At 39.2% G+C, this 12,881-nt stretch overlaps 1 pseudogene; it reads right to left on the reverse strand.

Annotated features, from left to right (window-relative positions):
* Positions 1-1,876: 1,876 nt before the first annotated feature.
* LOC107572472 (verrucotoxin subunit beta-like) overlaps positions 1,877-12,881 on the reverse strand; it is an 11,726-nt pseudogene continuing 721 nt past the window's right edge.

Below are 12,881 nucleotides of genomic sequence, written 5' to 3' on the forward strand. Positions count from 1 at the left end.
ATTTCGGGTCTGTATTCATCATTAAAATCTGTTGGAACAGCCTTTACATTAGTTTGGGCATATGAGGAAATAAATTAGGTTTAACTACCGCATGTCCGCCCATAGAAAATAAATAATTATAAAAAATTACCACCTGATTACAAGCACACAACTATTGATCCACGACGTTGCGGTTACTTACTGGCTATGTCACAAAGTTACGTTGTGGCGACGTATACGCACCTTTCACTTTTCCGGTTGCCACGACGTAACTAGTTACGTCACCACGACGAAACTTTGGTCACCAGTTTACGTTGCAGTTACGTAATTTTGTTAGCTGGGTTCTTCAAAAGAAGTTACAAATGTTGTCACTGGGGTGGTACCTTTTCAAAAGGTACACCCTTTGTACCTAAATAGTCCATATTGGCATTTTAAAGGTACATATTAGTACCTAAAAGGACAAACTGTCATCACTGAATCTGTGCTTGCATGACTCACAAACTCTCATCGTCCTCATCAGAACAATCCTCATCGTCCTGATCATCTGATTCACCTAAAACACCTGAAAATCACCAGTGTTCATTTTGACAGCAAATTTTTATTTAGTTTTAGTCATAGTCTTTTGACTAAAATGCCATTTAGTTTTAGTCATATTTTAGTCATCTGAATTGTTTTTAGTTTTAGTCTAGTTTTAGTCGACTAAATATCATAAGATTTCAGTCGACTAAGTAGATTTAGTCGGCTAAAATCTAATGGGTTTAGTTACAGTGTAATGCATTTATTAAGCATTTCTCTAAAATTTCCGAACTCATTATATAGGTTTGATATTAAGGTTTTATCATGATAGACACCGATTTAACTGCGGTGACACACAACATGCCTTTATGTTAAAATTAAATAAACCACTTCTCATAAAGAACAAGAACATGGTCTACTTAATCAAATACCAATGGTTATAATTATGCATTCTTTATAGCAACTTGTTTACCATATTATTCATTTTTTCAAGCAGACGTATTTATTTCTATAAATAAATTTAGATTGATCTTTAGGGCTACTAAAGTATTTCAGTCAAGAGCAGTGCGTGATTTTCTGTCTTTCTTTCGTTGCTTGATTAACATCAATGACTCGGACAATAGTAACTAAATTAGGCTGCTGTCCCTTTAAATCCCAATGCACAGCTTCAATGGATGCAATGTACTGACACACGTTCTCCCTACTGTTTACGTTCACTTGAGACATAATCAACTGTTTATGTGAATTCTCGTCAAAACGGACAATTCAACATAATTTTGTGTGTAATTCTCGGTTCATGCGACGCGAAAGAGTACTCGCGTGCTGTGTGAGAGGCGCTTTCTGTGTGTGTGCTTCAGTGTCTGCGCTCAGAAAACCAGACCGTATCGAGTTCTCTCTTGCGTCGTCAGATTTATCCACATGTCTGCTCTTCTCTTACTGCCACATATTGACATTTTTAACGTTTTATGCGACGTGCAGCAAGTGTATGTTAGCTTATGTCCCGCCGGTTCATATGTACGCATCTAACCTCCGAACCACGCAGCAGATTCCTTCTTGAATGAATCTCTTCCCAAATCGTCCCTCCCCAACATTTTCGTCTCGTTTTTCTTAGTTGTTGAAAATGTCAACAGATTTACGTCATAGTTTTTGTCATTCAAAAAGAGTTTTAGTTCGTTATCGTCGGTGAAAAAAAATGTTGTTGACGAATATTATGACGAAAATTATTAGTCAACGAAACATACATTACATTAACATACATTAAATGATGTATACGGTGTATATATATATATATATATATATATAGTCGCGGGGTGAATCAAACCACAGACACAGAACTGGCAAAAAGTACCCCAGGAGGGTGCTTTATTCACAAGTGGTGCTATACGTGAGCAGGTGAAGTGTCTGTGCATAGGATCACACGGTCCTCGGGGGGTGGGTCACTCGGTGCTTGTGCAGGGCTGCTGGTCACTTGTACAGAATGCTGTCAGTCTCTGCACAGGAGGAGAAGAAACAAAACAGACATTAGTTTCCGCCTGGAGCTCCTCTTCCACCTCTTCCCGTGTGTGTCTTCTCTCCTGGCTTTAAGGCCTGTGGGAACGAGCTCCAGGTGCGCCAGTCATCCCGCACAGGTGGCGGTAGTTTGTGATTTGTGTAGGAGCTTCCAGGGCAACGCTGATCTGGAACCGAGATACTCGCCACATTCCCCCCCCCCCTAGGCGTCACCCTGATCCTCCGGGGAAGGACGCAACTTGTTGCGGGGGTATTAGGGGGGGGGGTTGCCTGTTGTTACCTGTCAGACCTGCCCATCCAACCCAGCCCCGGGAGAGCCCATCAGCATTTCCGTGGTCGGTCCCGGCCTGATGCTGTACCTGGAAGTGGAAGTCCTGGAGCGCCAGGAACCACTGGGTCACTTGGGCGTTCGTGTCTTTGGCTTTGGACATCCACTGTAACGGAGCGTGGTCGGTGACCAGGGTGAACTGGCGGCCCCATAGGTAGTATCTCAGCTCCTGGACTGCCCACTTTATGGCCAGGGCCTCCTTCTCGACTGTGGCGTACCTGGTCTCCGCGGGGGAGAGCTTCCTACTGATGTACACCACGGGGTGCTCCTCTCCGGATACTCGCCACAATATATACACACATATACATATATATATATATATATGGGTGATTCTATAATTGGAGATACATTTTGCATTGCATAAAGTTAAGAAAAAAAACTTTTCACTAACAGATTTTTTTTGTTCATTATCTTATTGAAAACATACTTCATTTTAATAATTCAGTGCTTGCCAAACACAAGTTACTTCCTTTTTTAAGTTTGAATGAAAAAACAGATGTCTTTATGGCATTGTTTGTCAACTCTGTTACGGACAAATTAGCCAATGTGTAGAAATAACAATAAATCATAACAGGAAAAATCCTTCTTGTTTCATTAGACAAACAGTCCTTACATTTCATCACTTGAAACTGAGATAATGTTTCACCTATGCATACCTTAAAAAAAAAAAACCTATGTCTTCACAGAACCGTCCACTTGGAGCAAATATTTTTCATCTGAAAATGTATTATATACAATATCCAGCTAAAAAAAAAGAAATGTTGAAATATTACAAGGTTGGAAAAATAAATCAATAATGTTTATTAGATTTTAAACAACAATTATTATATTTTTTTTGTGAAAATAGTTCATAAACAGTTGACCCTTTAAGTAACAGAATTGTAAAGTAACAGTATTGACAGAATTGTCCGATGGACTGTCAATTCTGTTACCGCATTGTCACTCTACCTTGGTAACAGAGTTTGACAGTAACAGAATTGACAATTTTCTTAATTTTTTTGCCAAAAACTCCACTTGCTAGCATAAATGCTTAGAGCACATGGCACTACTGAAATCAGGATTAAAATACTTTTAAATAACACAAAAGTGTGATCAATTAAAAAATCTGTTTTCCTTTTGATATTGTGGTAACAGATTTGACACTTTATAAAATAACTTTAAAATAATTAAAATATTTATTTATTGAGAGCACATAGACTTTTCAGTGCTTCAGATCTTAACAGTGAGGGAAAGTGACATAATTTCCTGTATTTTACATAGTTGTGGGAGATAATTCTAATTTAAAGGCCAAGTATGGTATGGTAACAGAGTTGACGCAAGATTTACGGACACACATTTTTCTAAGAAAAAAGCTCTTTTTTTTTTAATAATGTTGTAGAATTAGGTAAAAGACTCTTTAGGACTTTTATAAATAAAATTAATGAAATATTACCAAAAGAAAAATACAATAAAATATTTTGATTACACAATGATACATCATTTAAAAAAATGCACCGACTAATTCGGACAACAAGAAATCATGATTTTCAGCTATTTAAGACACTTTTTGCAAAAAATATTATATTATGTACTGTAATATCTTGTAATTCATAACAATGAGTAACACAGTATTAAAATAATAAAAAATATAACCATTTGAAAAAAGCAGAAAAAAAATAATGACTTCGGGCAACAAATGTACCTGCAATTATAGAATCACTCATATAATATCTTTTCATGTGACAACACTGAAGAAATAACACTTTGCTACAATGTAAAAGTATGTAAAGTAGCGGGTGGGAAGAGACTCGTGTGTGTGTGTGTGTGTGTGTGTATGCGGGAGAATAAAACGATTCGTGGGACTTCCGCAAAATAGAAATGATCTAAACAAAGTGCCTAAAACATAATTTTTTTTATTTATCTGTTGCACAAAAGCAAAAAGAACAACTAATAGTTATTAACATTAAAATGATTGACATGCGCAAGCTAGGCAAAGTTTCTATTTATAACACGTGTTTAAAGGGTTGCGCAATGTAGCCAATCACAGACTCGGCTATTGATTTGTGGAATGCAATGGCCAATCAGAGGTGATTAAGTTAGAATCTACTCACCGCCGTGAAAATCGTGTAGACACTGTGAAAGATTAATTGTGCATATATTTGTGTTATAACATTCTGCCATGCCAAACCATGCACTCAGCAGCCCATGCTTGCTTTTCGGTTAAAAATAACAGTGGTTTGTGAATGTCGATGCTTAGCCTAAATAACAAATATTTTATCGGGAGTGTTTATGCTGGGATGTTGTGGAGCTTAGGAGATGTTACAGAACCATTTCATGTACATTTCTTCAATGTACTAAAAAAATCTATATAGATTACTTTTATGCGGGCTTGGCGGGAGCAGGACAAAACATGAATGTCGCGGGCGGGAGTGGGACCAGATAAGATATCTCTGCGGGAGCGGGCGGGCGCAGGACAGAATCTTGCGGGAGCGGGACTGAAAAATCCGTACCGCGCAGGTCTCTAGTGTACAGCTTGTATAACAGTGTAAATTTGCTGTCCCCTCAAAATAACTCAACACACAGCCATTAAGGTCTAAACCGCTGGCCACAAAAGTGAGTACACCCCTAAGTGAAAATGTCCAAATTGGGCCCAATTAGCCATTTTCTCTCCCCGGTGTCATGTGACTCATTAGTGTTACAAGGTCCCAGATGTGAATGTGGAGCAGGTGTTCTGAATACTGGATTCTGATTGGCTGAGTGAGAGAGAGAGAGTTCGGAGATTGCAGTCTTCGCAGATCACACAAAGAATAACTTTTATTAATAAATCGCTACATTATATTCCTGAGCAAAGAGGTGGTAAACTCGCTATTTTTGAAGGAACTAAACAAGGCTTGATTGTTTGTAGAGACGCGCAGACACCGGTAATGCACACACAGTTGCATCTCTCTCTCTTTCTCTCGATAATTCATTCAAATAAATGTGATCTTACCGCACTATTTCACCTCTGTGTCTGATTTGAAGCGGGCAGAATGCTAGCGATAGCTATGATATTTACATCATTTAGTTTCAAAGCGTTGGTGTAGAGCCACTGTGTTGGTTTATGGTTAACAGATAAAAAATTATAAAATAAGTCAGAAAATGTATATGACTCACCCTTAGCTGCTATGCGCCATGGACTTTGCTGAAAGACACGTTTTATTCTAATTAACACCTGATAAGATGATGACACTGGCAATAATGGCATATGTGTATAAAGCCTTCAACTCTGGACCTTGAGACCCACTTTCCTGCAGAGTTTAGCTCCAACCCAGATTAAAAACACCTACCTGCTGTGTTGTAATCCTGAAGACCTTGATTAGTTTGTTCAGGTGTGTTTGATTAGGGTTGGAACTAAGCTCTGCAGGACAGTGGATCTCAAGGTCCAGAGTTGCAGACCCATAGTATAAAGCAGGGGTGGCGAACGTCGGTCCCGCAGCCCTGCAGAGTTTTGCTTCAACCCTAATCAAACACACCCGAACAAGCTAATCAAGTCCTGAAGGGTTACTAGGAAGCCACAGGCAGGTGAGTTTTTATTAGGGTTGGAGCTGAACTCTGCAGGACTGCGGCTCTCCAGGACCGGAGTTCGCCACCCCTGGTATAAAGTATACCTCAAATGTCCCTCTCATAAAACTTCATATGTCTCTGATCAATCATTAAATAAACATGTGTCTTCATACCTCTGTGGTAATGCTGATCACGTCACTGTCTACAGTGTAGTTGAGTTTCCCCACCGCAGCGTATTTGATCTCATACTCAGTTTCTTCTCTCAGATCAGTCAGAGTAACCGTGTTTTGATACTTCGGCACAGGTTCAGATGTCCAGACTGTGTCCTGCTTCGCTTTATACAGTAATCTGAGCTCCACTATAGCAGGACATGATGAAGGAACGACCTTCAGTACCACATTCTGATCTTTATCCTCTTCAATGATTGGACAGGCTGGTTTGGATGGAGGAGTAAAGTAAACAGCTTCATCACATTCACTTTCATACAGGAGAATGCAGGAACCAGGATTATCCTCCATTTCTACTGAAGAAAAAATGAACCTAGCTGGGTTACAGTCTTTTGAATCAATCAAGTTCTTAAATGTCTTTAAGTTTTTCTTCATGCCCTTTTTGATCTCAGCAGTGAGCCAAGACTTTTGTTTTGAATCAGGGATCTTCTCATCGGTTTCTCCTTCTACTGAAGGACTCAGATAGGAGGTTTGATGAAGAAGCAGCACATCTGAGCAGTTCAGTGATATGAATGTGTAACTGACCAGATTTCCAACCTCCAGATCCATCAAGATGACATCTATGTTGTCTACTATCTGTGCACCATAATCCTTCAGCTGTCTGAGGACTGATTTAATGATCTCAGACTCTCTTTCCCTCTCTTCCAGCCATCCTTCAAGATCACATCTTCTGAATGGAGATTCATTATTTTCTTGTAGAAGTTCATTCAGTGCAGTTTCCTTCATCACGTCTCCGCGGATGCTTGGCAGCAAAGAGCAGAGTTTCTTCCTGAATCTCAACTTGTACATGTAGCAGTTTTTCTTCATTTGCAGTATTTTCTTTTTAAATGCAGCAAACGTCTGAGCGGGAGAGTTTTTCAGAATGTCACTGCATTTCATCTCAGCTGTGTTTAAACCCTCAACCACTGATTCTATCTCAACGATTAGATCCATGCTGATGTCTTTATGAAGTTTGGAAACTTTCGAGTGAAGTTTGTCCAGAGGATAAAGCCAAACTCTAAGAGGAACTGCCAGCTCTTGATTTTCTCCCAGTAGGTTTGGAAGATCAGCAAAAACCTCCACTGCATCTTCAAAAGACGTCGGGTTTGACGCCAATTTGAAGTCGCCATAAAATGTACATGTGAAGTTTTTGAATTCAGATTTCAGATTTTCATTCGCACTTAAACCAGCGTTTGCATTTACTGAAACAGAGCCATATAGTTTCTCAAGAGCCACTTTTACTTCTCCTTCTGTTGTGCTTGTGTCCTCATCAGATGAAACTTCTCTGTCAAACACAAAGCAGGCGTCTGCTCCATAGAGCACTCCTGTCACTACATGTGTGGCTATATCATCATCACATTTTATCAGAATATTTTCAGAAGGCAAATGATTAATTATCAGCTCCTCAAATCTGCTGGTTGAATTATAATGCAGCGTAAGTCGCTGCTGTTTAAAAGACGTCTTTGTGTCTTTGAGATATTTCGCTGCTCCACTTACGTTGACGAGTCCACCTAAAACACTCAGGCTCAGTCCACCTTCAATATTTAGTAATTCAGATTTGTCCTGAATGGAGTCTGAAGCTGTGACATTGAAATCTGTATTAATTTGTATACGAGAGCAAGTATTGCTTTATCTCCTCTTTATTCCATAGTCTGATCCCTGAAAAAAAAAAAGAAGGAAAAAAAAAAAGGTTCAAACTCTCAACACTGAATTGATCAAAATCACGAAATAATTTTTTTTTTAATCTACTCAGTTCAGTGTTAAATACAGACGGAAGCAGGTAAAAATGTTTGTGATCAGATCACTGAAACCACATGCAGAGGTCAGTAGAAACACGTGACCACATTGAATTATGTATTCTTTTTTGGAGGATTTTGATTTTGTAATGTTATTGTATTAATTTATTGTTTTAATATAGTGAAGAATGTGGTGTGAAAATTGAGCTGTTTAATAAACCTTTGCTTGTAATTCTTTCAGATATATCTGCCTTTCTGTTGACGTTAAAGCAATAAAAAATGTAGTGGAAACCATGCATTTATAATGTGATGACAGTGAAGAGCCGTCTACTTGCCGAATATGATAGTTATGGTGCATGTCCACTGGAGCAGAGCAGAGACATGTTTGATTCATTCCTATGGTAGTTCAGCTTAATACTTGCAAGGTGATTCGTGGGATTGACAGTGGACCAGAGAAAGTGGAGAGCGTGAGGAGCTGTGAGGTTCAAGTAGTTATGTCTGTCTTTGGATCAGTCTGTCCCCTTATGAGGTGTACCCTTCCTCCAAAAGGTAGGACGTAGAGAGACATGACGCAAGAAGAGCCAAGTAAGATGTTGAGGAACCATAACATCTATCCTCCTTCCCTTGCCTCCTACCACGATTAAGGGCAGCAAAAGTTTTTTGTTTATTTTTTATTATTATTTTTTTTAACGCATGCTTGCATCAGGCCCTAAGGCTGGACCAATGATTTTAATGGGATAGTTCACCCAAAAATGAAAATTCTGTCGACATTTACTCCCCTTCAAGTAGTTCCAAACCTGTATAAATTTCTTTGTTCTGCTGAACACAAAGGAAGATATTTGTAAGAATGTCAGTAACCTAACAGATCTGGCCCCCATTTACTACCATAGTAGGAAAAACAAATACTATAGGAGTCAATGGGGGCGAGAATTTATACAGGTTTGGAACAACCTGAGGGTGAGTAAATGATGACAGAATTTTCATTTTTGGGTGAACTATCCCTTTAACTTCCACAATGTAGTACACAATACAATGAGGTGCTACGCAGCTGACATGGTCAGAATGCATAGCTCATCATGGCATTGTGTACTACGTCACAGAAGTTAATGTACGTCGAATGCGCAAGACCATCGCACCGGAAGCTCGTTGTTTTGCTTTATAAAGTTTTAAATAAGGATGTTTATCTTACACAAATGCAACGAGTCGCTTCAGAAGGCCTTTACTAACCCCCTGGAGCCACGTGAAGTACGTTTTATGATCAATGGATGCACTTTTTTGAGCTTTAAAATCTCACCACCCATTCACTGCCATTATAAAGTTTGGAAGAGCCTGGGTAAGTTTTTATTATAACTGATTGTGTTTGTCTGAAAGAAGAAAGTCATTTACACCTAGGATGACTTGAAGGTGAGTAAATTATGGGATAATTTTCATTTTTGGGTGAACTATCCCTTTAATGGCTTGTATCACTTATAGATATGATCCGCACAAGTTGACACGTTTGCCACAAATGGCATTTCTCCTCATTTCTGTCACTACTCTAACAGGTGCCAGAAATCAAAATAGCAGCTGTAATAGCAATATAGTTGAGTGCCGACGGTTAATGCTTTCTCTGCCAGGAAATTGGGGTTCCCTTTCAGTCAGTCACTATGATGTTACGTTAGTTACTGATGAATTGGGATCTCACCTGAGAGCCCCAATCACCTTTGAGTGGTAATGAAATGAGCCAATGGAACATTGGAATGTGAGCTTGCTTAGCTTAGCCACTCCCATTACTATGAGTATAAGAGGGAAGCACGCAGCTCACCCTACAATAGTGGTGGAAATTTGGATTCTTTCAAGAGATTCGTTCATTTTCAGTTCGTTCACCAAAATGATTCGTTCAGATTCGTTCACTGATTCGTTCAGTGACCATTTCTTCAAATTACATAAATACACCAGTAGGTGGCGAAAAAGAGTGTCATATGTGTTATGTGTTATGTCTTAAGTCAACGAACGTATTTACTTATTACAAAAAACTGATTTGTTTTTATTAAAATGTGTGCATAATCTACTCATTAAATAAATAAAGTCTAAATAAGTTGTTCAGATGACCAAAGCACAAGGTTTTCTTGCATAATTAACATTTTAGTTGTTTGGTCAAGACATTTACACATTCATAAATCGGGGATTAAACGTTGAGTTATGTTCTGTATGCTAAATATGAATATATAAACAAGTTTATTTGCACAGTACCTATAACTGCGCTTTGTACCAGTTCAGTCATTTCATTCACGAACGAGAGGATCTCTCTCGTTCAGACTCAAAAGAAACTCGTTCAGCGAAGGGCGTATTTGTTCACTACATTCAACAAATCACATGCTCCGTCACATCTCATACTCGAAGGCTATTGGCTCGAGGTTTAGTCATTCTTTGACAGCATGAAACAGTCCACAGTTACCCGGTTCACTGATCTGCGCATGCGCTGCTATGGAGGGAGGAATATCAGTGAACGAGAAATATGAGTCAATGGATTACGTGAACGAGAATGATTCGTTCACCAAAAAGATTCGTTCACGAACGTAACAACACTACCTACCATACAAGCTTTCTCGTCGGAGCCGAGCATTTGTTTATCTCAGCTCTATTGTTCACTCTTCGAGTGTAAAGACAACGGGAGAGTTCTGTGTTGGCGTAACGGTGCGTTAGTTGTGGTAGTTAAGTTTACACATTGTTTGCTCATGCTGAATTGGATTCAGAGTTGACAGCTATGATTACCAGGGCTGCTGTGCGCAGATTTGTTTGATTTGTTTTGAGTAATCGCGGCTGGATGATTGGCTTCTGAGGGCGGTTTGCAATGCGTGAATCACCTTGCCCTGCTCCTGTGCCTTTCTGCATGAATAACTTTGGCAGTATGGAAGCACATTTGTGCCATTATGGTGCATAATTTGTGCCAAAATCTGCTTCAAATGTTTTTCCTCTCTCACTACACTTGATGGCTGGGCAATTAGGGAGTTCGTGGGAGTTCCCCAGGTGGAGTGTGCAGTTGCAGTGCCTGCAAAGTGCTGCCACCTAGTGGGATCGTCTGCAGCTCCCATCCAGTGCCTGTGAGATAACAGTAGATTTGGCTGCTGAAGCTTACAGTCCTGCTGGACAGGTCACCTCTGCCCTGCATGCGATGGCTGTCCTGCAGTCTACCAGGCCAAAGCAGTTATACTGCGCAAAGATACTTCTGAGCCGGGGTTAATGCAGGAGCTGCACGCAGCGGTCAGACAATGTCCACTTTTGTGGTCTAGAAGAGCCATCTCTGGCTGAACTTTGCAGAGATGTGAGATGTCGACAACACGTGTTTTCTCGATGCTCCCATTTTGCAAGGTGGCCTTTTCGGCGACGTGCTCGGGAACTGTGCCCAGCAGTTCTCAGTAAGAAAAAAAAAACTCCAGTGCAGAAAGCTCAGCTGCGACATCAAGCTCCCTGGTGGGAAGAGAATGCCACCTGTCTCGGCCACAGCTAAATCCTGCAAGTGGTCGGCAAATCACTTGAGACGGGTGACCTGGAGATGGATGGAGCTGCTCTTCCGCCGGAGGAGGTCAGGGTGGAGAATCATTTTTTTTTTCAAATTTCACTCAGAAAGAGCAGTTTCCTTAATCTCTGGGTCTCAGCAGGACTAGTGTGACAGACACTTCTGCCTTGCCACTCTCAACCCCCTCCTCTATTGCCAGCATGCAAATGTTCACAATTGTTTATGTATTGTTCCTGCTTATATATAGACCTATGTTTGTGTGTGTGTATTTTGGTACCTGGTATTAAAGCATCTTTTCTGCAGTCATACAGCATGCCCAACTCGAAAGATCTCCCAAGAGCTGCGGTTTTTATCACATTCACTCCCACTGAATCCATACTACAGACTAAGAAAAACAGGCCAGTGAGGTTACAGTTACTGTATGTGAAGTATCATATATTAAAACATGCTGAGGAGTAACGATATAAAGAATAAAGGTAACTTTTGTACCGTGTGTCTAAGATGCACAGTTTGAGAAATTACATTACCGTATTGACCCGAATATAAGACGATGTTTTTTTTCTTGGAAATACATCTGAAAAAACACGGTCGTCTTATATTCGGGCTCTAGACTTTGACATGTCAATAATACATCCACAACAATAGGTGGCGCCAAATACGCATAAAACAAGTGTGGCATGAAATACGTAATGTAATGCGTGTTGTAAAGATCGTGAGTAAAAACAAAAGAAAAAGAAAATCTTACAGCTGCATGAGTCGTGACTGTCACGTTAGCCTGATGCGACCAAACTCTCTTTGTGATTTTAAAACGTAAGACAGTACCCAGATTTGAAGACTACAGTAAGATTGAACTTCTACTGTTAATAAGATTTTGGTAGGCTACTATTAGATGGATAGCCTAAATGTCCTAATTCAGATGGGCTACCGCTTTTTTTTTAATGGTATATCAAAAAGTGTATATTTTTTAAATGTGATTGTTGGTACATTTGACCAGTTTTTACCATACTTTCAAAACAAAAATTAAAATAGGAAAAATATGCAATATGAAAATAATTGAAGACAAAATGTGTTTTACTGAGAAAAAACAAGATTTGGTTTTTAAAAAGTCTTTTTCCAAAAGGTACATCTGGAAAAAGGGGGGTCGTCTTATAATCGGACCAATGCGGTAATTTATAATACAACCCGAATTCCGGAAATGTTAAATCAAATTAAATTTGAATAAAAATGAAAACTAAAAGACTTTCAAATCACATGAGCCAATATTTTATTCACAATAGAACATAGAGAACATAACAAATGTTTAAACTGAGAAATTTGACACTTTTATCCATTAAATGAGCTAATTTCAAATTTGATGCCTGCTATAGGTCTCAAAAAAAGTTGACACGGGGGCAACAAAGGGCTGAAAAAGCAAGAAATAATAAAAAAAAAGATTCAGCTGGGAGAACGTCTAGCAACGAATTAAGTTAATTGACATCAGGTTAATTTTAATAATAATAAATAATTTCCATATATCTTGTCTCATTTTTTAACACTGGTCAACATGAACTATATATATATATATATATATATATATATATATATAT

Source organism: Sinocyclocheilus grahami, unplaced genomic scaffold (genome assembly GCF_001515645.1).
Source record: "Sinocyclocheilus grahami isolate Dianchi unplaced genomic scaffold, SAMN03320097.WGS_v1.1 scaffold1756.1, whole genome shotgun sequence".
NCBI classification, from domain to species: domain Eukaryota; kingdom Metazoa; phylum Chordata; class Actinopteri; order Cypriniformes; family Cyprinidae; genus Sinocyclocheilus; species Sinocyclocheilus grahami.